We start from the raw sequence: 24,326 nt of genomic DNA, 5'->3' as shown, positions 1-24,326 counted from the left end.
ATTTGCACCCTATTTTTTCAATTTCTTCATACAATACACTCCTAAGTTCGCATCACGAAGTGAACGAACACTTACACAGTAACAAGTGGGTTTCAAGTCATACCTTTGTAGAACTTCTTCAAATCTTGATTCTCAGCTACAAACTTCTCCAAATCTTGTTGTAGACCACTTCAAGATCTTCTCCACTATTCTCTTAGAGCTTTAGATTGAGTTGTGGGACTCAAAATAAGCTTGAATGAAAGGAATTTGGAGAATAACTTACAGCAGCAACCCACTTGAAGAATACCTTCTTCACCATGAATTTTTCAGCAAAAATTCTATAGATTGTATCCCTCAATTCCACTTCAATCTTCTCAATATATTGCAGACTATCATGCAAAGAAGATGGTTGTATGAGATGCAGCTCATGCTTGGAGTTATTGAAGCAAAATGAAGTGGATTTTGTGTAAGCTACTTTGAAAATGTAATGGAAAAAACCAAAATTCCATTTTGTGTGTTTTTCAATTTTCAAATTCCAAATTTAATTTCAAAAATCAAAAATAAAAAATATTAATAATTTTACACAAATCCACCTTCATATATTTAAATAATATTTAAATATTAGTTCTCCTATTCCGTTTAATTCTTAAAATTAAACGTGTAATTATATCTCATATAATTACTAATTCCTTTAATTCTAACTTGAACGTTTCAAATTAACTTATTACGCTACTCTAAAACTAATCCATTTACGAGCTAGTAGGGGAACCTCGCAGACCTACAGATCATGGGCTCCAACGATACGAGATTAATTGGCTAAACTCATTACACCGAATTAACCCTCATTCGTTAAATGGGTCACTCCACTAAAGTCCATAGTTGAACTCTCCTCACTATAGATATATTATGTCCACTCGATATAACCATGATCAGTAAGTTAACCCTTCAGCGGTTGTTTGTAATAACGATTGGGTCAAATGTCGGTTTCACCTCCAAGATTACCTCTTGTTTCTTAAGTCCCATTGATCCTCTAATGAACAATTGATTTGTGATCCAATCAATAAACTGAGTCCCTCTCGAGCCAATGAGAGGGTGGGGCCCTTTGTTCAAGACCCGGAGTCAGCACTTAAGGGAACAACCTTTCTACAATCCCTAAAAGCGGGTAGGAGTGAATTCCTTCTTATACCCTATGTCCCTAACTATCTACCCGGTCTTACCCCTTAAATGGAGGTTTATTGAGCCGGCGCTGTTGAGCCAACCCTCACCTATGCAAATTTAAAGACAATCCTGAATAAATAGGAGTTCATAGTTAGCTTAGGATTAAGGTGAAGTTATCTAGGTCATCGCTTTGAAATAGTCAGTCTTAAACTGTAAATAGCATTATAAAGTAAGAGTGACTGTTTTCGTAGTCCGATCTTGTACAAACCCATTTGCACAGGACACCCCCACTTCTCATGTCATAACATATACGAATTAGAATCACAACGTTTGTAGCACTTTACAACTCTTTGTAACAACTACATAGTAGGCCACATCCAATAGTGTTATCAGAATAAGGCACCAAACCTTATTCATATACTATATATCATTTTGACTATTTACTCGAACCTGATTCTCTTTTATGTCTCTACATAAAGTTCAAGTACTCATGTAATAGTCATGAGTCTTTTAGGTTTATTGGATTTCTAATAAACAATACATATATTCAATAATAACTTATTGAATTTTTAGAAATAAGTTTTATTGTTTACAAACCACGAGTTTTAGGACATAAAACCCAACAAACTCTCACTTGGACTAAAACTCCAATAGTACTTATATACAAATATATAATACTGAGTTTTTGAGTTTTATAGAGAAATATAATAAACTAGGGCATCCTATACCCATGGTTTACCATTCGGTATCCCATACCTGATATTTCTTTCACTTGCCCTAGGTTATTTATCTGGTATTCCTAGTCTTACTAGGTGATTCTCAAACACTTTAGCCGAGAAAATCATTGTAAACATGCTAGTGTACAATAAACTTCTTATTAAACTATATGGAGAATGCATCTTATTCTTAATAATGACCAGGAAATCATACTTTCCTCCCATTACATTAAGGTACTCTCAACACTTTGAGTAAGATGCATCTGACTTGTCTTAACAACTCTTGTTAATAGTTAGATCTAGAAATATTTAAACTTTCTATACTTTGATCTAATTGATTTCTAGCCGTTTTAAATATCTGAATATTTGCAAATGGTTTTTAACTAACTTCATTCTTAACAGAAGTTGCTATGAGAGAGAATAAACATAATTTTCGAAAATGAACATTTCATTTACAAAATATATATATATATACATTTTGTTCTTTACAAGATAACAAAAGCAAGTAAGATCATCAGATAGCAACATCTCCCACTAATAAACCTGAGCAAGCGATCTTCAGGAACTAGTTTTCCTGTTTTGTTTTCTCTGCTTTCTTCTCAGCAAGGTATTGAGGGTAGTTTCTCTTCCAGTGCCCTTCTTCATTGCAGTGGAAACACTTTCCTTTGTTTGCATTGTTGTTCTTGCCTTTCTTTCCAGTGGGTTTCTTTTTCCCTTTCCTTTTGCTCTTCTTAACAGAAATACTTTTACTCTGTGAAGAGAAAGCAACGTCAGAATTTTTGGAGGACGTTCCTCTCTTCTCAGCAGTAGTAACGTTTACTTCTGATTCCAGATCTTTAGTTCTTAACATAGTCTAGTAAGCCTATAGCTCATTCAACAAAGTAGTCACTGTATTCAATTTTATTCATGAGTGCATTCGTGCAGAACTGTAGAAAACTCTTCGGAAGATATTCCAGAATAAAATCGACTTGACTTCTCTCGTCAACAACAACGTCGTTTACTTCTGCCACATTAAAGTGGAACATCATGTCCAGGATATGTTCATGAACAGAGGCCCCCTCTTTCATGCGACAGTTGTAAACGTAATTAATAGCATCATGTCTTAGAGAGAAGGACGGTTCCCCAAACATCCCTTGTAGAGATTCCATAATCTCTTTGGCAGTGCCTATATCCTCATGTTTCTTCGCCAAAACATCAGATATGCTGGCGAGGATATAAGCACGGACTTTATCATTTGTCCTGATCCATCTATCATACACATCCCGAACAGTTCGATTTCTGTTAGAACTCGGAACGGGAGGACAATCTTCTGTTAAGACAAACCGTAAATAGTCTATCACCAGTATAATATTCAAATTTTATTTCCAGGTTGCATAATTATCCCCAATCAGTTTATCAAACGCCAACAATTGTATTAGTGAACTAGTCATTCTGAAATTATAAACATATTTTATAAGTGAATTGTTTTTAAATCCATTTAAGTTTTAGCAAAGTAATAATACCAAAATTATTTTTGCAATGATACTACAACAAGACATTCTTGACTAAATACTATCTCCAGAATAACTCATATTCTAATAGTCATTTAGCTACCGCTTTTGGTCAGAAATTACTATCACTTTAATAATTCTGTAAGCCTAACCCTCCGTTTTCAGACGTGAGAGGTCAACCCCAACTATGCTACCAAAATGGAGAGTCAAAGTTGAGAATGGACCTAAGAAATCCTATATATTCCTGGAGTTTGAGTTGTTCCGAACCTTATGTTACAACCCTCCATGGGGAAAGTCGTCATTAAACGACTAGCAAATGGCCGCTTAAAGCAAACCAGTAGGTGCAACATAGGAATCTCATGGTCCAAACTAACGGAAGAGACCGCAGGATATGTTGACACATATCCTTCACGCACTTACCATAAACAACTTCCCTCGTTTACCTTGTTATTGACTCATACAACCACTTTCCGTATGGAGGTCACTCCCAGGTAACACAATACTTTCATATAATTGATTTATGTTTGAACAATTTCCTCTTATTCACCAAACTCTAGATTTATGCTAAAAATACTTTCCGTATGGAGGTCACTCCCAGGGTGACACGAAGTACCATTTAAATCTGGATTATGAACTCTTAGGGACGCGAGAGCTAAAAAAAACATATCATATATGTTACTAATTTCCCACTGAAGTTTTCTAATAACTTTATCATATAGAAGTTATTAAACTCCCACTGAAGTGTTCTATTAATTGGGTAAATTTATACTCAAGTTTCGGTTAATAAAAACAACCCTAAGTCTAAGTGGTTTATGCAAGTATAACACTTATAAATAGATTTAAACCTACGATGTCTAGGTGATAAATTGTTTTATTAACTCACATCGCTCACGTATGCTCATAAAACCGATTACCAACGGTCAATAATTCAGCCATAATCCCCAGGTATAAGGTGTTCCATAGACCGCCAACTTAAATACCCCTAACCTTAGATAGGATTATATACCGGTTGAGTTTGTAACCCGAATTTTACAAGTTTAACGATATTTTAACTTTTAAAACAAGTGTTTAACCTATGTGAGCATGCAACTGTTCTTTATTATGGATTTTAAACGTCTAACCCAATTTATAACAACTTACAAAATTTTAGACAAGCTAAACATTCACAACATACATCAAAGGCCTTCAATATTTAATATAAAAATTATATTAAATACAAGAAACCCAAACATGCATACTATATATTATAACATTTTATAACATACTTTCAATGCATGTAACATGCTTCCTATGGTGGGATTTTAAATCTACATTGCATACTGTATGCACATACAAGATTTATTTAATTATAACATACATCAAATGCATAAATAATTAAACAAAAACTGATATGGTTTTAGTTTTGGCATAAACAAGCAAACAAAAGCCTAATTATTACAAAACAGCTTCAAAATCGCTTATGAATCGCTCGAACTACTTCAAACCGAACTCAAATGGCTTGAACCGGATCAGCAAAGTCTGAACCAGACCAGCCAAAAACCTTTTGAGGCTGAACTGGATAAAACCTCAAGAAAACCGGTCGAACCAGCTGCTCTCGCTCCATGCTCGGAATCTCGCTGAGGCTCATCGTGTAGTTTGACGACTATTGTCTAGCGCGATTATCTAATGTCTGCCTGATCTGTAGCGCCATCGTCTAGTGCCGGACAATGCTACACGATCACCTTGTGTCTTCCAACTATTGTGTATCACCATCGTCTAGAGCTAGACAAAGTTACACGATCATGTATTGCCATCGCATAGCGCCCACACAAAGCTACATGATCGTATAATGTTATCGTATAACGCCTCTTCTGATCATTTCGTGCTCACAAAACTACACGATCGTGTAGTGCTATTGTATAGCTCTTCTACAGATCGTTTAGCGCACGCAGCTACACGATCGCCTAGCGCACAACACTTCAACGCCCAATGTTCGTAGCTACACGATCGTCTAGTGTCTGTACACATCATTCAATGCCCGAAGCTATATGATCGTGTAGCATGCAACACTTCAACGCCCAGCTTTGAGCAGATATATAAGCTTGTAGTTCCGAGGTTGAAGAACTGGAATTTGTAGTTCGACCTTCTTCATTTGTTTCTTCAATTACAACTTAATTTCAACTCTAATGACTCCAAGTAAATTATAAACTCTTGAGAAATATATAAGCTCATCGATCAAGAGCCAATTACAAATTTAATCAAGAAATAAAAGAGAAATTAAATGCCAAATCTCAGAAAATCATATCAGTGCACCATGTTCACATAACTCATGAAAAACACCCACCATACCAAAATTAAACCAAATTGAATGTTTATATGATGCTCTGATACCAATTGTTGGAGTGTATCAGCAAGTAGCGGAAGCAACAAGGATCAATAAGCACTCTAATTCATTAATTTTGGCAGTAACTAAAAAGCATGCTTACAAAGTAACAAGTGGGTTTCAAGTCATACCTTTGTAGAACTTCTTCAAATCTCGATTCTCAGCTGCAAACTTCTCCAAATCTTATTGTAGACCATCTCAAGATCTTCCCTATTATTCTCTTGGAGCTTTAGAATGAGTTGTGGGACTCAAAATAAGCTTGAATGAAGGGAACTTGAGAATAACTTACAGCAGCAACCCACTTGAAGAACACTTTCTTCACCACGAATTTTTCAGCAAAGATTCTATAGATCGTATCCCTTAATTCCACTCAAATCTTCTCAATATATTGCAAGCTATCATGCAAAGAAGATGGTTGCATGAGATGCAGCTCATGCTTGGAGTTATTGAAGCCAAATGAAGTGGATTTTGTGTGAGCTACTTTGTAAATGTAATAGAAAAAACCAAAATTCCATTTTGTGTGTTTTTCAATTTTCAAATTCCTATATTTGATTTTTAAAAACAATTTGATTTCAAAAATAAAAAATCAATTATTTTTTTAGTTTTACAAAAGTAATTTCATAAATTAATTTTTCAATAAAATTAATAAATAATTATTTAAATAATATAAATAATTCTAATTAATTCAATATCAAATATTAAATTAATTTTACACAAATCCACCTTCATATATTTAAATATTAGTTCTCCTATTCCATTTAATTCTTAAAATTAAACATGTAATTATATCTCATATAATTACTAATTCCTTTAATTCTAACTTGAACATTTCAAATTAACTTATCATGCTACTCTAAAGTTAATCCATTTACGAGCTAGTAGGGAGACCTCGCGGACCTACAGATCATGGGCTCCAACGATATGAGATTAATTGGCTAAACTCATTACACCGAATTAACCCTCATTCATTAACTAATGGCTCACTCCACTAAAGTCCATAGTTGAACTCCCCTCACTGTAGATATATTATGTCCACTCGATATAACCATGATCAGTAAGTTAACCCTTCACAGGTTGTTCGTAATAACGGCTGGGTCAAATGTCGGTTTTACCCCCGAGATTACCTCTTATTTTTTAAGTCCCATTGATCCTCTAATGAACAATTGATTTGTGATCCAATCAATAAATCGAGTCCCTCTCGGGCCAATGAGAGGGTGGGACCCTTTGTTCAAGACTCGGAGTTAGCACTTAAGGGAACAACCTTTCTACAATCCCTAAAAGCGGGTAGGAGTGAATTCCTTCTTGTACCCTATGTCCCTAACTATCTACCCGGTCTTACCCCTTAAATGGAGGTTTATTGAGCCGGCGCTGTTGAGCCAACCCTCACCTATGCAAATTTAAAGACAATCCTGAATAAATAGGAGTTCATAGTTAGCTCAGGATTAAGGTCAAGTTACCTAGGTCATCGCTTTGAAATAGTCAGTCTTAAATTGTAAATAACATTATAAAGTAAGAGTGACTGATTTCGTAGTCCGATCTTGTACAAACCCATTTTCACAGGATACCCCCACTCCTCATATCATAACATATACGAATTATACTCACAACGTTTGTAGCACTTTACTACTCTTTGTAACAACTACATAGTAGGCCACATCCAATAGTGTTATCAAAATAAGGCACCAAACCTTATTCATATACTATAGATCATTTTGACTATTTATTCGAACCTGATCCTCTTTTATGTCTCTACATAAAGTTCAAGTACTCATGAAATAGTCATGGGTCTTTTAGGTTTATTGGATTTCTAATAAACAATACATATATTCAATAACAACTTATTGAATTTTCAGAAATAAGTTTTATTGTTTACAAACCACTAATTTTAGGACATAAAACTCAATAGTATTTAAGCTAACAAAAATGGAACACCCCTACTTGGGAACCTACTTGGAAAGGTGAATTAGATAGATTTAATGCATGCTTGCAAATTTGATGACAGTCTATTAAAGAGTTTAATGTGACTACTTGAACTTGTTTCATTTCAAAGACAAGAGTTGTTTTTTATTAAATTAAATTGACTTAAATAAAATCAGTAGTCGGATGATTTAAGTTAATGAGCCCCTAGGTAGAACATTTAGTGGAAGGTACTTGTGGTATATGATACTTCATTTAAACCTCTTCACGTTTCTCCCTTTATGTCCACACCGTGAGATCTATCCTCGCCCTCGTGGCACCCTGAGAGTGTCCCCTTAAAGGATGGTGTTTGGGTAGGTCAATATTAAGGTGGACAAAGAGAATGTTCATAGTAAGTGGGAGCGGGACATGCGACACCCTGGAAGTGTTTATGTGCATCGCCTCGAGACACCCTGGAAGTGTCCCCCTAAAGGATGGAAAATTTGCAAGTTTCTTTATCTGATCTCCTGTATAGGATAAGGCAGCTTTAGTCTTTTGTCCTAATCTGCTTTTTCCCTATAGTGGGTGTATTAGGGCGGAACTCTAGGGCCGAAAATGAGGGGTTACACTTACGCGGAATTGTTAAGAGTTAACAGTTCTGGACCGAATGAATGGTGACTGTTAGGGTCTATTACAAGAGTTGTTTCTGCCTAATGGTTGAGAGTGTCACATCCAGTGAAAGGGCATCTGATCACCCCACCGGTGATGTTTGTCTTGCCTCGCTGGGGCATCATTGCGAGATAGAAATCTTTTCACTTAAGGTACTTGGAAACTATCTTGTTAAAACTAAAATTGGTGTTAAAATGTGGTATTGCATAGTTTTCTAAAACTAGTTAAAAACACACGATCACAACCATATTAATCATCAATGATCTTAGGTTCGTCCTTACGGAGGAGTGTTCTTCTATTCCACCTCAAAATGTCACTCGAAATGTTCGGGAGGCCTATGAGTGCTAGAAACGGGCGAACGAGAAGGCCCGAGCCTATATCTTGGCGAGGACGTTTTGGCCAAGAAGCATGAGCCTATGGTCTCAGCACGTGAGATCATGGAGTCCCTGTGGGGAATGTTCGGACAACTCAAGCATGAGGCTCTTAAATGCATCTTTAACTCCAAAATGGAGGAAGACACCTCTGTTCATGAACATGTGCTTAATATGATGGCCCACTTCAACATGGCGGAGATGAATAGGTTTCGGATCGATAAGGGAAACCAGGTAAGCATAATCCTGCATTCGTTGTCGGATAGCTTTCTGCACTCTATTAGTAACGCTATACTAAACAAAGTGGACTATACCCTTACAACTATCCTCAATGATTTGCAGACATTCCAATACTTACTGAAAAGTAAGGAGAAGAGGGGAGGCAAATGTTGCCTCGTCTTCAAAAAAGTTCCACAAGGGTTCAACCTCAGGAACAAAGTCTGCACCTTCTATTTCTAACACTACCAAGTGGAAGAAGAAGACAGGTGGTGGGGGAAGAGGAAGGTACCTACTAACCCACAGCCTGTCGCCCAGCAGGGAAGGCGATCAGTGCCTGGAGACAAAGGAAAGTGTTTCCATTGTAACTAGGATGGGCACTAGAAGAGGAATTGTCCTTGTTGGATCAAGGAGAAGAACAAGGTTAAGGCCATGGCCAAGGCAAAACAAGGTAAATATGACTTATTAGTGTTGGAAACTTATTTAGTGGAGAATGATGATTCTGCCTGGATTATTAACTTCAGAGCCACTAATCATGTTTGTTCTTCTTTTCAGGGGATTAGATCCTGGCGACAGTTGGAGGCTAGTGAGATGACGATGCGAGTAGGAACCGGGCACGTCGTCTCCGCTGTGGTAGTGGGAGGGATCCAGTTGACTTTACAGAAGAAGTTTATCATTCTAAATGATGTTTATATAGGTTCTGAGTTAAAGAGGAACTTAATTTCTGTAAAGTGTTCGATACAGTGTAATTATACTCTTAATTTTCAATTGAATAAAGTGTTCATTCATAAAGATGGAGTTGAAATCTGTTCAGCAAATCTGGAAAATAACTTGTATGTGCTAAGGCCGTTAGTAATGAGTTCCCTCCATAACATAGAGATGTTTAAAACTAACGTAACTCAAAATAAACCACAAAAGATTTCTCTAAAGGAAAATGCCCAACTTGGGAACCTTCGATTATGGCACATCAATTTCAATAGGATTGAGAGATTGGTGAAGAATGAACTTCTAAGCGACTTAGAGGAAAATTTTTTACTGGTGTGCGAATCTTGCCTTGAGGGCAAGATGACTACAAGACTTTTTACTGGAAAAGGTTATCGAGCCAAAGAGCTTCTAGAGTTAGTGCATTCTGACCTTTGTGGTCCGATGAATGTGCGAGCCAGGGGAAGCTATGAGTATTTCATCACTTTTACTAATGCTTACTCTCAGTATGGGTATGTTTATTTGATGCAATGGAAGTCTGAATCCTTTGAAAAGTTCAGAGAGTTCAAGGCTGAAGTTGAAAATGCATTAGATAGACGGATTAAGACACTTCGATAGGATCGGGGTGGAGAGTTTTTGGATTCGGGATTCCAGAACTATTTGATAGAATGTGGAATCATTTCCCAACTCTCAGCGCCGGGTACACCTCAGCAGAATGGTGTAGCAAAGAGGAGAAATAGAACCTTGTATGACATAGTTCAGTCGATGATGAGTTACACTTCCTTATCGAACTCGTTTTGGAGTTTTGCAGTGAGATTGCAGTGTATATACTCAACTATGTTCCTTTCAAGAGTGTTGCGAGAACACCTCTGGAGTTGTAGAACAGGCGTAAAGCTAGTTTGCGTCACTTCCACATATGGGGTTGCCCAACACAAGTGCTTGAGGCTAATCCAAAGAAATTAGAACCATGTTTGAGGTTGTGCCTCTTTGTAGCTACCCCAAAGGTACTCGAGGGGGTTACTTTTATGATCGTACAGAATATAGAGTGTTTGTGTCTACAAACACTACCTTCCTAGAGGAGGATCATATTAGGGAGCACAGTCCACATAGTAAGATCATGTTACGTGAGCTTTCCAATGAAACTACGGAAACTTTAACAAGAATTGTTGAAGAACCTACTTCATCAGCAAGAGGTGTTGATGATAGTTCATCTAATAGGTCAGTTCCACCTCAAGAGTTAAGGGAACCTCTACGTAGTGGGAGGGTTGCAAACCCACCTGTTCGCTATCTGAGTTTCACGGAAATCCTGGCCATGGTAACCGATGGCGATGTTGAGGATCCGTTGTCTTATCAGAAGGAAATGGAGGATGTTGACTGGGATGAATGGATCAATACCATGGATCTCGAGATGGAGTTGATGTACTTCAACTTAGTGTGGGATCTTGTAGATCAGCTTGATGGGGTAAAACCTATAGGTTGCAAATGGATCTACGAGAGAAAACGAGGTGTCGATGGAAAGGTGCAAACTTTCAAGGCTAGACTTGTGGCAAAGGGTTATACCCAGGTGGAGAGAGTCGACTATGAGGATACTTTCTCGCTTGTTGCCATGTCTGCATCCTCTTGTCCATTGCCACTTATAATAACTATGGGATATGGAAACTAGACATCAAGACTACCTTTTTGAATGGTAATCTTGAGGAGACCATTTATATGGTTCAGCCCAAGGGATTCAATGCCTAAGGTCAAGAGAAAAAAGTTTGCAAACTGAATCGGTCCATTTATCGGCTGAAACAGGCGTCTCGATCTTGGAACATTCGGTTTGATACTACGATTAAATCGTACTGCTTTGATCAAAATGTTGATGAGCCTTGTGTCTACAAGAAAATCATCAACAGTTCAATAGTTTTCCTAGTGTTGTATGTAGACGATATCCTACTCATTAGGAATCATGTAGGACTACTAACTGTAGTTAAGAACTGGCTAGCAACCCAGATCCAAATGAAAGATTTTGGAGAGGCTCAGTTTGTTCTTGGTATACAAATCTTTCTGGATCGGAAGAACAAAGTTCTAGCGCTATCTCAGGCATCGTACATTGACAAGGTGTTGCTCAAGTACTCGATACAGAACTTCAAAAGGGGCCTACTGCCTTTCAGGCATAGAGTTAAATTACTCTCTTAAGAACTGATTCTGGAGCTTGAACAATATGGTGTCACACCCTCTCTTGGCCCAAGAGGGGTTTGGTTATAGTTGGAATATGATGTTCATTAGAGGGATCAATGGTACTTAAGGAGTTAGATGTAACTACGGGGGCAAAACAGTAATTTTAGCCCAGCTATACTTACGAGCAATTTGTGAAGGGTGATCATACTGTTGATTGGTTATATCTAATGTGTTGGGGATGATGCTCTAAACTCTCGTTGAGTCCTGTAGTTTGTAAACACTGTATTGAACAAACGCTTGTGATGTAATAATATATGATATTTTCTTCACTATTGTCTATGAAACATAGGATGTTTTAATTGCTTTACCACGAACCAGTAAACTAAGATCCCTGGTTGTCGTTATAACTTAAGCATGTATGTAGAGACATACAGGTGGATCATGCCTTAAGTGATAACCAAAATGGTTCTGTAGTATATGGATGCGGCCCGCTTTGTAGAGTAGTTACTAGTGTTGTGACTTGCTATAGATGGTCTAATCCTGATCATTCATGTGGAGACATACGAGCGAGGGCATCCTATATAAAGGAGTTTGTATAAAACTAGACCACAAAGTGTTATAGTCTCATTATATAACACCTTTCATGATAGAGACTTCACTTCACTAGGATTCATCTGATTTGGGAGTTGGGAACTTAGCTACATAAGATGGAATTCACTCATTCCCTGAAGTAGGGGTAAGTAGATAGATTGCTCTCTTAATAGCTAATTCCAGGACTTGAACGATGTGGCGCTATATACCTTCTCATAGCCCGAGAGGTGTCCACACATAGTAGGACTATGTTGTATTGTTCATTAGAAGGATCAGTCCTACTTAAAAAGTTAGATGTAACTATAGGGAAAAAACGGTAAATTGGCCCAACTGTACTTACAAGCATTTGTGAAGGGTTATCGTACTATTGATTGGTTATATCTGATGGACACAGAAATATATCTGTGGTGAGAAAAGTGCAACTGTCGGTCTTTAGTAGAATGTTTGGTAGTTAACAAATGGTGGATCTTGTGACTAAAGAGTTTAGTCAGCTATTCATGTACCGTTGGAGCTTCAAGCCACAGGTTCATAAGGTCCCCTTGGTAGCTCAATGGATCCAAGTTGAGAATCAATTTTTGAGTCAGTTTGAAGTGTTCAAATTGACAAGAGGGAGTTTGATTATATATGATATGATTAAACTGGTCAATTATATATGATATAGTTGACATGATGTATGAGATACATTAATTGGAGGAAAATGATATAAATATGATTTATATCTAATGGAGGAGAAAAGGACTATGGTTTATATGTTGCATATGATGTGATATTAAACTATAGGTTATAAATATAATATTATTATATTTATTTTTAATTAAACAATTATGAGATAATTGTTGGTGGTTTTTCTCCATAACCGTATAAGATAGTGGGAAGTCGCATTCAGTTTTCTTAACTAAAGGATAAAATGAAAATAGTTTTCATTTTGCAAAAACATCGGATAATCGCTTCACAATTAGTACACTGCCCATCGTCTAGCTAACGAGAGCATACACGATAGCTCAAGTTGTCCTAAACAATCGTGTACACGTGCAGCTTTCCTAAACGATCGCACGCAAGAGCAATTTTCCTAAACGATCAGCCCTATTTTACTAAATGATTGTGCACCCTTTGCTAAACGATCAAGTACCTATCTATACGATAGACACAATATCTCTTCTACTTGCTTGGTCGTTGTAAACGATCGTAGTTTCCTCCCCTCTACCAAATCCAACAGAGCCCACACCTCCTAGATTCTCACTCTGAGAATACTGAGGTTACTGAGTGTTGGTGTCCTGCTTTCTGCCTGTTCGGTGGTGAGCGACAACGAGATTTGATAGACCATAGACTTGATGATCTCAGTGACAGCGAGAGTTACTGGCCTGGACAAGAGCGAGAGATCAAAGAAGAAAAGTTCTTCAAGAGGTATGTCTCTCAGTCCTTTGTTATTTAATTGTTCAAAGCATGCCGTAATTTGATAGTAAATGCATAACTTGTATGTTTGTTTGTGAATGCGGTATTTCTGTCATAATGAATTTGGAACGATCTTGCTTCTGCTAATAGGTACTCTTTGATAAGAGTTTAAACACAAAAATATATCTGTAGTATGAAGAGTGCGGCTGTCGGTCTTTAGTGGAGTGTCTGTCAGTTAACGGATGGTGAATAATTTAATTAAAGAATTTATTTAATTATTCACATACCGTTGGACCTTCAAGCTACAGGTCCATGACGTCCCATCGGTACATCAATGGAAATAAATGAGAATCAGTTTTTGGATTAATTTGAATTGTTCAAATTAATTGAGAAAATTAATTATATGTGATATAATTATGTTAATTTTAATTATACTGTATTTGATACATTATAATATAAAGCTTATTAGAGAGGAAATAAATGTTTGAATATGATTCAAATATTAATTATATGAATTGGATTCATATAATTAAATTTAATGTAAATGTGATTTATATTAAATACCATTGTTGAGAGAAAATTGAAACTATAGGCTATATAGTATTTGATACAATATAGAATCTATAGGTTATATGTTATATGTGATGTAACATATAGTTATGTATATATATATAATAAATTAGTTATTATATATTCATATATTATATTAATTAATTTAAATTAAATTGATTGTTTTAAATTAATTATTTTTGAATTATTGGTAGGGAATTAACTTCTCTCTCCAATTTCCTCTCCACCCACGTATTATGTGAAGGAAATCAAACACGAGAATTTCCATGAGCAGTGGAAGGATCATTCTAAATTACAATCATATATGAACTTTACAATTACAATCACAAACAGAAATATACGATTATGCAAAAAAACATATAGTACAGGATGCTATACAAATGATCAAGGATGAGAGTAACACATTTTTGCAGACTCATCACAAAGCTCCTTGAAAATGAACGCTCGATCACAGCAACACAGCAACACACCTAACAAATGGAGTTGACTATGTTGCATTAGTAAAGGACTTTTCGGATGAAATAAAAGAAGTACTTTTTTATTTCTTTATTTTTATTTCTTTATAAATATTTTTAGTAATCTTTAATATATTGGTATTATTTATATATTAGGATTGGAGATATCTCTTCTTTTGAGCCCTTACTATATCTAATTTATCTAAATGGAATTGAATTGCTAATCAAAAAAGTTTTTATCGATTTTATAGATAGATATCCATCGATATATCTAGATAATTATCTATATCAATATAATTCGTCCAACATGACCACTACACTACACGAACACCGCGTGCTCGAACAAAGTGATCACCAAGGTCCTGAACACCCCAAACACCATGAACGGCCTTCACAGAACCTCGACAGTGTCGAGTTGAGTATGACACCACCAAGAAGGTTACCTTGGTATTCTGGGTGTAAGAATCCAGAGGGTAGGCTCTGTGTAGACTTGGTTTGAGGCAGAATACATAAGGAAACACAATCGTGTAAACGATTGAGCAAGTGGGAGATGGAAGAACCTATCGTATAGGTTGATGCCCAATTGTTTAGGAAAAACTAAGCGATTATCTAGCAAAAGCTATGCAATCATTTAACTCATCGCTTAGCTGAGTGTCTATCGCCTAAGAACACTCTACGATCGTTTAGCTAACTCCAAGCTGTTGCTTAGCAAATCTTATTTACTTGACAACTCCCGTAAGTATTTTCTGAGAGTGGAAATCTCAAAACAAAAATTTCTCAACCTTACTAAAATTAGGAAAACATTTTTTCTTTTATCTCAATGTTACCATGAAACCACCAATAACCTCCCACTCAATTGGTTATTAGAGAAAAAGAGATAATTATCCAATAATTAATATTATTATAAATATAAATGATAACTAACTTACCATAATATACTTATAACATATAGTTTTAATATTTCATCTCATGAAATATACAAACCATAGTTATTTTTCTATTCCATGGTACTTAATGTAAATCTCATTTATATTAATCCTCCACTTGATGTATCTCATATACCATATTGATCATATCATATATAATCGAATTACCTCTTGTCAATTTGAAAATTTCAAATCAACACTAAGAACTGATCCTCAACTTGAATCCATTGAGCTACCAAGGGGACCTTATGGACTTATAGCTCGAAACTCCAACGGTATGTGAATAATTGACTAAACTCTTTAGTCACGGGATTCACCATCCGTTAATTGCCAAACACTCCATTAAAGACCGAAAACTGAACTCTCCTTACCACAGATATATTATGTGTCCATCTTAATCAATACACAGCGCGACAACCCTTCACAGATCGCTCGTAAGTATAGCTCGGCCAATAACCATTATGCCCCTATAGTTACATCTAACTCCTAAGGTACCACTAAATCCTCTAATGAACATAAGTCATAGTCCTACTATGACTGGGTTCTCTCTTCTAAAGAGAAGCTGTAACCACTATGTTCAAGCCCCAGAATTAGCCCTTAAGGGAGCAATCTCTCTACTTATCCCTGCTTTGGGAAAGGAGTAAATTCCATCTTGTGTATTGAGTTCCTAGCTTCCAAATCAGACAAGTGCCCAAAAAGGTAGGAATGTTCAGTTGGCAATCTGGCCACTCTCATCACCCATACTAATCAAAGGACCGCCCTCAAAGGCAGGAGTTCCCAAAACACTCAGAATTGAGGTTGTGTCACCTATGGTTGTTTAGGTGAGATATAAGTCTCTAGTATCAACGCGTTTTATACAGAGTCTAATCATCTCGTGGTCCGATCTTATACAAACTCTTTGTATAGGACACCTCCACTTGCATGTCTCCACATGAATGGTCAGGATCTACCATCTGTAGTAGTTTACAACACTTGCAAACCTCTACAAAGTGGGTCATATCCGTAGTGTCACAAGGATCAGGTATCCCACCTTAATCCTTATACTACAGACCTATTTAGGTTATCATTTAAGGCATGATTCACTCGTATATCACATATACATGCTTAAGCTTACATAAGATAACCATGGAGCTTTGTTTATAAGATATGAGTAAATGCAAGAATGAAATAACAATTATTTTATTCATAAAATAATGTGTATCATTACAAACAACGAGACTCCGAGAGAATTAGGACACCAAACCCAACAATCTTCCACTTGTTCTAATGCCTCTGGAGACTAATGTACAATACAATAAAAAACATGTACAATATACAATAAACTAGGGCATACCCCAATATCATCTCCCACTTGCCCTAGACAAGATTTCGCATGTCCCGTAGACCCAGACTCTCCAGGTGACCCTTGAGCCGTGAGAGTCTTTGTAAAGGGATTAGCAACATTGTGCTCTAACGCGATCTTTGTGACTATCACATGATCGCGATGCACAATCTCTCTGATCAAGTGGTATTTTCGCTCTATGCTTACGCCGATGATGACTTCGAGGTTCCTCTGAATTTGCCACAGCCCTACTGTTATCACAATACAGAGTGATAGGAAAATCCATATTTGGAATAACTTCCCAAATTTGAAAGAAATTTCCTCAACCAAACAACTTCCTTAGCTGCTTCACAAGCGGCGACATATTCGACTTCCATAGTGGAGTCCGCGATGCATTCTTGCTTGATGCTTCGCCATACTACAGCCCCTCCATTCAAAGTGAAAACTAACCCCAATGTCAATTTGCGAGAATCTCTATCGGTCTGAAAGTCAGAGTCCGTGTATCCTATAAGGATCATATCCTTATCTCCATACACTAGCATGTTGCAACGCTGCCCTGTTTCTCAATTGCTCTTGAGTCTCCAGCATTGCAATGCTCGCGTGATGCTGCCCTGCCTCCAATATTCATCTTTTTGCCCCATTTTCTTTATTTTTCCCTATGATCATTGCCTTAGGTCAAAGTTTTGACCTTCTTGGGGCATTTTGGCCATTAAATCCTCAAAAATTACTTGTTTCATTCCAATTGCTCGATTTTCTATAATTAAATATAAAAAGCATCAAAGATCTCTTATTAAGCATAAAATAAACTAAATTATAGGACGAAAGAATGCACTTTTGGAGTGCGTATCAGTCCCCTACGGGTGGCATTTGTATAGATCAATATCAAGGTGAATGGAGAGAGTGTTTATAGTAAGTGGGAGTGCGATGTATGACAACACATCCCTCGGTCTCTCTCATTAGTTTGAAGTAAAGTTTTATGCATGGCCTACACCGTGGGTGTCCCCTTAAAGAATGAAATTTTTTCATGACGCTTTATTCAAACTCTAGGAATGGATAGGGTTGCTTTAGTTTCATGTCCCAATCGGTTTTCCCTACGGTTGGCTCAATGGGGCAGAATTTTAGGACCTAAAATGAGGGGTTATACTTACAAGAATTATTAAGCGAGTTTAACAAATTCTAGACTGAACAATGGTGACTGATAGTTACAGTAACAAGGTGTTATTCTGTCTATTGGTTGGGAATGTCTTATTTCAGAGAAAGGGCACTTGATCACCCTGCGGTGACTTTTGTCCTACCTCACAGAAACATCATTGCAAAATAGATGTCACTTAGGGTACATTAGACTATTTTGCTAAAATTGATTGGTTGTCTTGTTGGTTTAATGCAAATAAACTAATAATAAATAATTTGTATGGTCTCAACAATCTTTTATCAATATGACTTCCGCTACCTTAAATCTACTCGTCGCTGATAAATTAATGGGCAAAAGCTACACTTCATGGAAAAACCTCGATCAACACAATCCTTATAATCGCTGACTTTCGTTTTCTCCTAATGGAAGACTGTCCTTCTATTCCAACTCCAAATGCTGCTCGAAATGTTCGAGAAGCATACGAGCATTGAACACGGGCAAACGAAAAGGCCCAAGCGTATATCTTGGGCAATCTTTCCGAAGTCTTGGCCAAGAAGTATGAGCCCATGCTCACAGCCTGTGAGATCATGGATTCCCTGAGGGGAATGTTTGGACAACCGTCTGCACAGCTCAGACATGACGCTCTCAAACTCATCTTCAATGCCCGTATGCAAGAAGAGGCATCTATTCCAGAACATGTTCTCAACATGATGGTCCACTTCAACGTGGTGGAGATGAATTGGTTTGTCATCGATAAAGCTAGCCAGGTTAGCTTCATTTTTGAATCTTCACCTGAAATTTTCCTACACTTCCGTAGCAATGTTGTTTTGAACATGATTGACTACAACCTAACCACCTTGCTCAATGAGCTACAGACCTTCCAGTCCTTGATGAAAAGCAAGGAACAGAAGGGTAAGGCAAATGTTGCTTCATCCTCTATGAAGTTCCACAGAGGTTCGACCTTTGGGACAAAGTTTGTACCTTCTTCCTCCGGCACCAAAAAGTGGAAGAAGAAGAAAGGGGGAAGGGGAAAAGCTAACCCATCAGCTGCTGCCCAAAATGATAAGAAACCCAAGGTTGCAAAGAGAATCTATTTCTATTGCAATCAAGAAGGAAATTGGAAGAGGAATTGTCCCAAGTACTTGGCAGGAAAAAAGAAGGCCAAGCAAGGCAAATGTGATTTGCTTGTTTTGGAAACATGTTTAGTGGAGAATGATGATTCTGCCTAGATTATAGATTATGGCACCACTAACCATTATTGTTCTTCATTTCAGGGAATTAATTCCCGACGAAAACTAGATGCTGGTGAGATGACGATACGAGTTAGAACTGGGCACGTCGTCTTAGCTGTGGTAGTGAGAGGTCTCCATTTAACTTTACAGAATAAATTCATTTTACTAGAAAATGTGTATGTAGTTCTTGGTTTAAAAAGGAACCTAATTTATGTAAAATGTTTACTTGAACATTCTTATTGTATTAACTTATATGTAAATAAAGTATTTACTTCAAAAAATGGCATTGATATTTGTTTTGCAAAACTGGAAAACAACCTTTATATGCTAAGACTGTTAGCAACTAAAGCTCTCCATAATACTGAAATATTTAAAACTGCGGTAACTCAACATAAAAGACTTAGAATTTCTCCTAAAGAAAATGCCCAACTTTGTGTGAGTTATGCCTTAAAGGAAAAATGATTAAAAACCCTTTAATGAAAAAGGTCATAGGGTCAAAGAACCTCTAGAGTTGGTACATTCAGACCTCTGTGGTCCAATGAATGTCGAGGCAAAGGGAGATTTTGAATATTTCATCACCTTTACTGATGATTATTCATGATATGGGTATGTTTATTTAATGCAACAAAAGTTTGAATCTTTTGAAAAGTTCAAAGAATTTAAGGCTGAAGTTGAAAATGCATTAAATGGAACTATTAAAACATTTTGATCTGATTGAGGTGGAGAGTATTTTTTTTTTAATCTAACATTCACGAGCTATTTGATAGAACATGGAATTGTATCCCAACTCTCAGCACCTGGTACACCTCAGCAGAATGGTATAGCAGAAAGGAGAAATTGAACCCTATTGGACATGGTTCAGTCTATCATGAGTTATGCTTCCTTACCTAACTCGTTATGGGGTTATGCAGTAGAGACTGCAACATATATTTTGAATTGCGTTCCATCCAAAAGTGTTACCATAACACATTTGGAGTTATGGAATGGTCTTAAAGCTAGTTTACATCATTTAAGAATCTGGGGTTATCTAGCACATGTGCTTGAGGCAAATCCTAAGAAATTGGAATCTCGTTCAAAATTGTCCCTATTTGTAGGCTACCTCAAAGGAACGAGAGGTGTTTTCTTCTTCCACCCTAAAGAAAACAAAGTGTTTGTATCGATAAACACTACTTTTCTTGAAGAAGACCACATAAGGGAGCACAAGCCTCGCAGTAAAGTTGTGTTGAATGAACTTTCCAAAGAAACTACTGAACCTTCAACAAGAGTTATTCAATAACCCAACACCTCAACAAGAGTTGTTGAAGTGGGATCATCTAGTAGGTCAAATCCATCTCAAATTTTGAGGGAACCTCGACGTAGTGGAAGGATTGCGAACCCACTTGTTAATTACATGGGTTTAACGGAAATCCTAATTATGGTAGTTGATGGAGATCTTAAGGATCCATTCTCTTACAAAAAGGTGATGGAGGATGTTGACAAAGATGAGTGGATCAAAGCTATGGATCTTGAAATAGAGTCGATGTACTTCAATTCGGTTTGAGATCTTGTAGATCTACCTGATGAGGTTGAATCTATAGGTTGCAAATGGATCTACAAGAGAAAATGAGGTACTGATGGGAAGGTTCAAACCTTCAAGGCTAGACTAGTGGCAAAGGGTTATACCCAGGTTGAGGGAGTCGATTGTGAGGAGACTTTCTCACCTGTTGTCATGTTAAAGTCTATTCAGATCCTGCTGTCCATTGCCTCATATTATGACGATGAGATTTGGCAGATGAACGTCAAGATAGATTTTCTGAATGACAATCTTGAGGAGACCATTTATATGGAGTAACTTGGGGATTCATAACCCAAGGTTAAGAGGAAAAGGTTTGCAGGCTTAATCGGTCCATTTATGGACTAAAGCAAGATTCTTGATCTTGGAACATAAGGTTTGGTACAACGATCAAATCTTATGACTTTGATCAGAATGTTGATGACCCTTGTGTATACAAGAGGGTTATCAATAGTTCAGTAGCTTTCTTAGTATTATATGTTGACGACATCCTACTCATTGGGAATGATGTAGGTCTACTGATTAAAGTTAAGAACTGGCTAGCGACCCAATTCCAAATGAAAGATTTGGGAGAGGCTCAGTTTTTTCTGGGAATTCAGATCTTTAGAGATCAAAAGAATAAAATGTTAGCTCTGTCAAGCATCATATATTGAAAAAAATGCTTGTCAAGTATTTGATGCAGAACTCCAAGAGAGGTTTGTTATCTTTCAGGCATGAAGTTATCTTGTCTAAAGAGAAGTGTCCTAAGACACCTCAAGAGGTTGAAGAAATGAGATGGATCCCTTATGCATCAGCTATTGGCAGCCTGATGTATGCAATATTATGTACTAAACCTGACATCTGCTATGTGGTAGGGATAGTCAGTAGATATCGGTCTAATCCAGGATATGATCACTGGACCGTTGTTAAGAATATCCTCAAGTATCTACAGAGAATGAGGGACTACATGCTCGTGTATGATTTTAAGGATTTAATCCTTACAAGATACATGGGCTCTAATTTTCAGACTTATAAGGATTCTAGGAAATCCACATCAGGATCGGTGTTCACTCTTAAAGGAGGAGTAGTAGTTTGGAAGAGCACCAAGCAAGGGTGCATTACTGACTCCACTATGGAGGTTGAGTATGTAGCAGCTTGTGAAGCTGCTAAGAAAGTTGTTTGCCTCAAGAAATTCTTGATGGATCTGGAAGTCGGGCGAACGAGGCGCAATTCTAAGAAATCAGGATCAGTGTTCATGTAGTTTTAACGAGAACAGGAATGGCATGGTCAGGGTAGAATTCATGACGGAGATGCTGCGACAGCACGGCGGGCGAACGAGGCGAAATCTAAGATATCGATAGGGCTGAAAAGAACATGGCTATAGAAGAAATGGCTCTGATACCATGTTCAAGGTGTATATCTCAAAAGTATATTTCTATAGAAATTATACAGGAGTATAAATACCATACTAATGGACTAAAAATAGGATCTCTAAATACTCTAACCATCCTAAAGACCTTCTAACCATCCTAAAGAGTCTAACTAAGGAGACTAAATACACATGGAAAATATATATTCACATAAATTACATTAGATAAAGATATACTCTGAATAATGATCAACTTACTATAATACAAACAAGTTTCTATAACTATAAAAAAAATTTCATGAAAACACATTTCTTTATTTTTTTTTTAAAAAAAACATAGTATTAGAGTGATGAAATATTCATGACTTTATTTGGCTTTTACATCCACCAAACAACTTGGTTCATAATATATAAGCACAAAGTATTCTTTGGCCTTGTAGCCTAGCTTTTTTCCATAAAAGCTTTTATCAACTCTAATTTCTAGAGGACACCCATTAATTACTAGTCTTTTTGTTCTATTTAAGTTGATGCGAATCAACCTTAAAGTATGCCAAATATAAATATTAATGTCTTGAATATGTAATTGACGTTCTAAATGACCAAACCATTTAACTCTATTGGCACCTTTGCAATCTATAGTATCTGATATCTCTCCCTAATAATAAAATTACTCCCTCCCTTTGTCCATAAATATAGTAAATACACTATTAGTAAACCATAAATAAATATTTGTGTCCACCATTACTGTTTATGCTTTTCTCGTTCTCTTTGCTTCTCAATTTTATAACAAGCATTTTAGTTTTGATAAATATTTCAGTATTTTATACTATTATATATTGTTAACATTTTAACATATATAGATTGTACTTAGTTTCGACTGAAAATATTTTCAAATACTTTTGAAAATACAAGTTTTAATATAACTTGAAAAATTCACTTCAAGAATCATTTGGCAATAAAAGGTTGGAGAAACGAAATTTCTTTTCTTGGTACCGTAAATTATCATACTCAACATAAAGCAACAATTACTCGTTTATGACATATCTCTTACTACATTAATTGACCGTTTGAGCAAACTGTCATTGAAGGGATTATTATTTCCCAAAAGTTTACAATCTCTGATTTGTGGGTAATTTCCTTTCTCGGTTGGGTTTGAGAAACCGCCTTCAAAGGCAGTTGCTCATACGAAACTATGTGGTGGAAATACAATAGTTTGAGAGATCTTCACATAGGTCCCCTACACTCGGAACAATCCATCTTTAGATTTTGAGAGATTATTGGAAGAGGAAAATCTCATATCGAGGAAGCACCACACGAGATAAAGAAAAAGAAGAAATCAAAATTAGGGTTTTTAAATTGGAGTTCTCTACACTTTTTTTAAAAGCCAAGAATAGTTCTTTCTGAATAACTTTTTATAATGCTAGGGGTTGATGGCAAAATCCGAACCGAAAGACTCATTTAACTTTCACATGTCTGACTTGTAAGACAAGAAAACAAAATGTGGTGTCTACCACAAAATCTCTTATACTTAAGTTAATATTGAATAAAGGATCAGAGCAACCTATAAAAGGATGAAATAACTTACTTCAAGTGTTGCCTATGATCCCGTATTTATAGTGGAGTGGACTTAGAGTTTCAAATCCAAGTGGGCTCAGGAAATGAAAATTCAAGCCATGGCTTAGATCATGACCTATGAAAAGCAATCTTTAGGGATGTAAAATGGCTCGTCTCGACTAAGGTCAAGGTGCGCAAGTTGGACCTTCTGGCCCAACACCTCTCATTTCCTTAGTTTCTTCATTCCTCGACCCATTGGTCCGTTTTTTACACTTCTCATCTTTATTTGATTGTCATTGTTTCGATTTTACCTTTAACGACTTCTCCCTGAGCTCATGATTCTTGGTCCAAAAATGACCCATAACACTAGGTAAAAGAAGTTTTGCTATAAAAAAATTAGGTTAAATTATATAAAATACTTCTAAACTTTGTACTTTGTGTCAAAAATACATCGAGCTTTCAAAAGTTTCAAAAATACCCATAAGTTTTCAAAATGAGTTAAAAAATACTTGTACCGTTAGTTTTGAATAAAAA

Source organism: Benincasa hispida, chromosome 1 (genome assembly GCF_027475165.1).
Source record: "Benincasa hispida cultivar pf3 chromosome 1, pf3_genome.v1.1, whole genome shotgun sequence".
NCBI lineage: Eukaryota > Viridiplantae > Streptophyta > Magnoliopsida > Cucurbitales > Cucurbitaceae > Benincasa > Benincasa hispida.
This window is presented reverse-complemented; position numbering follows the sequence as displayed.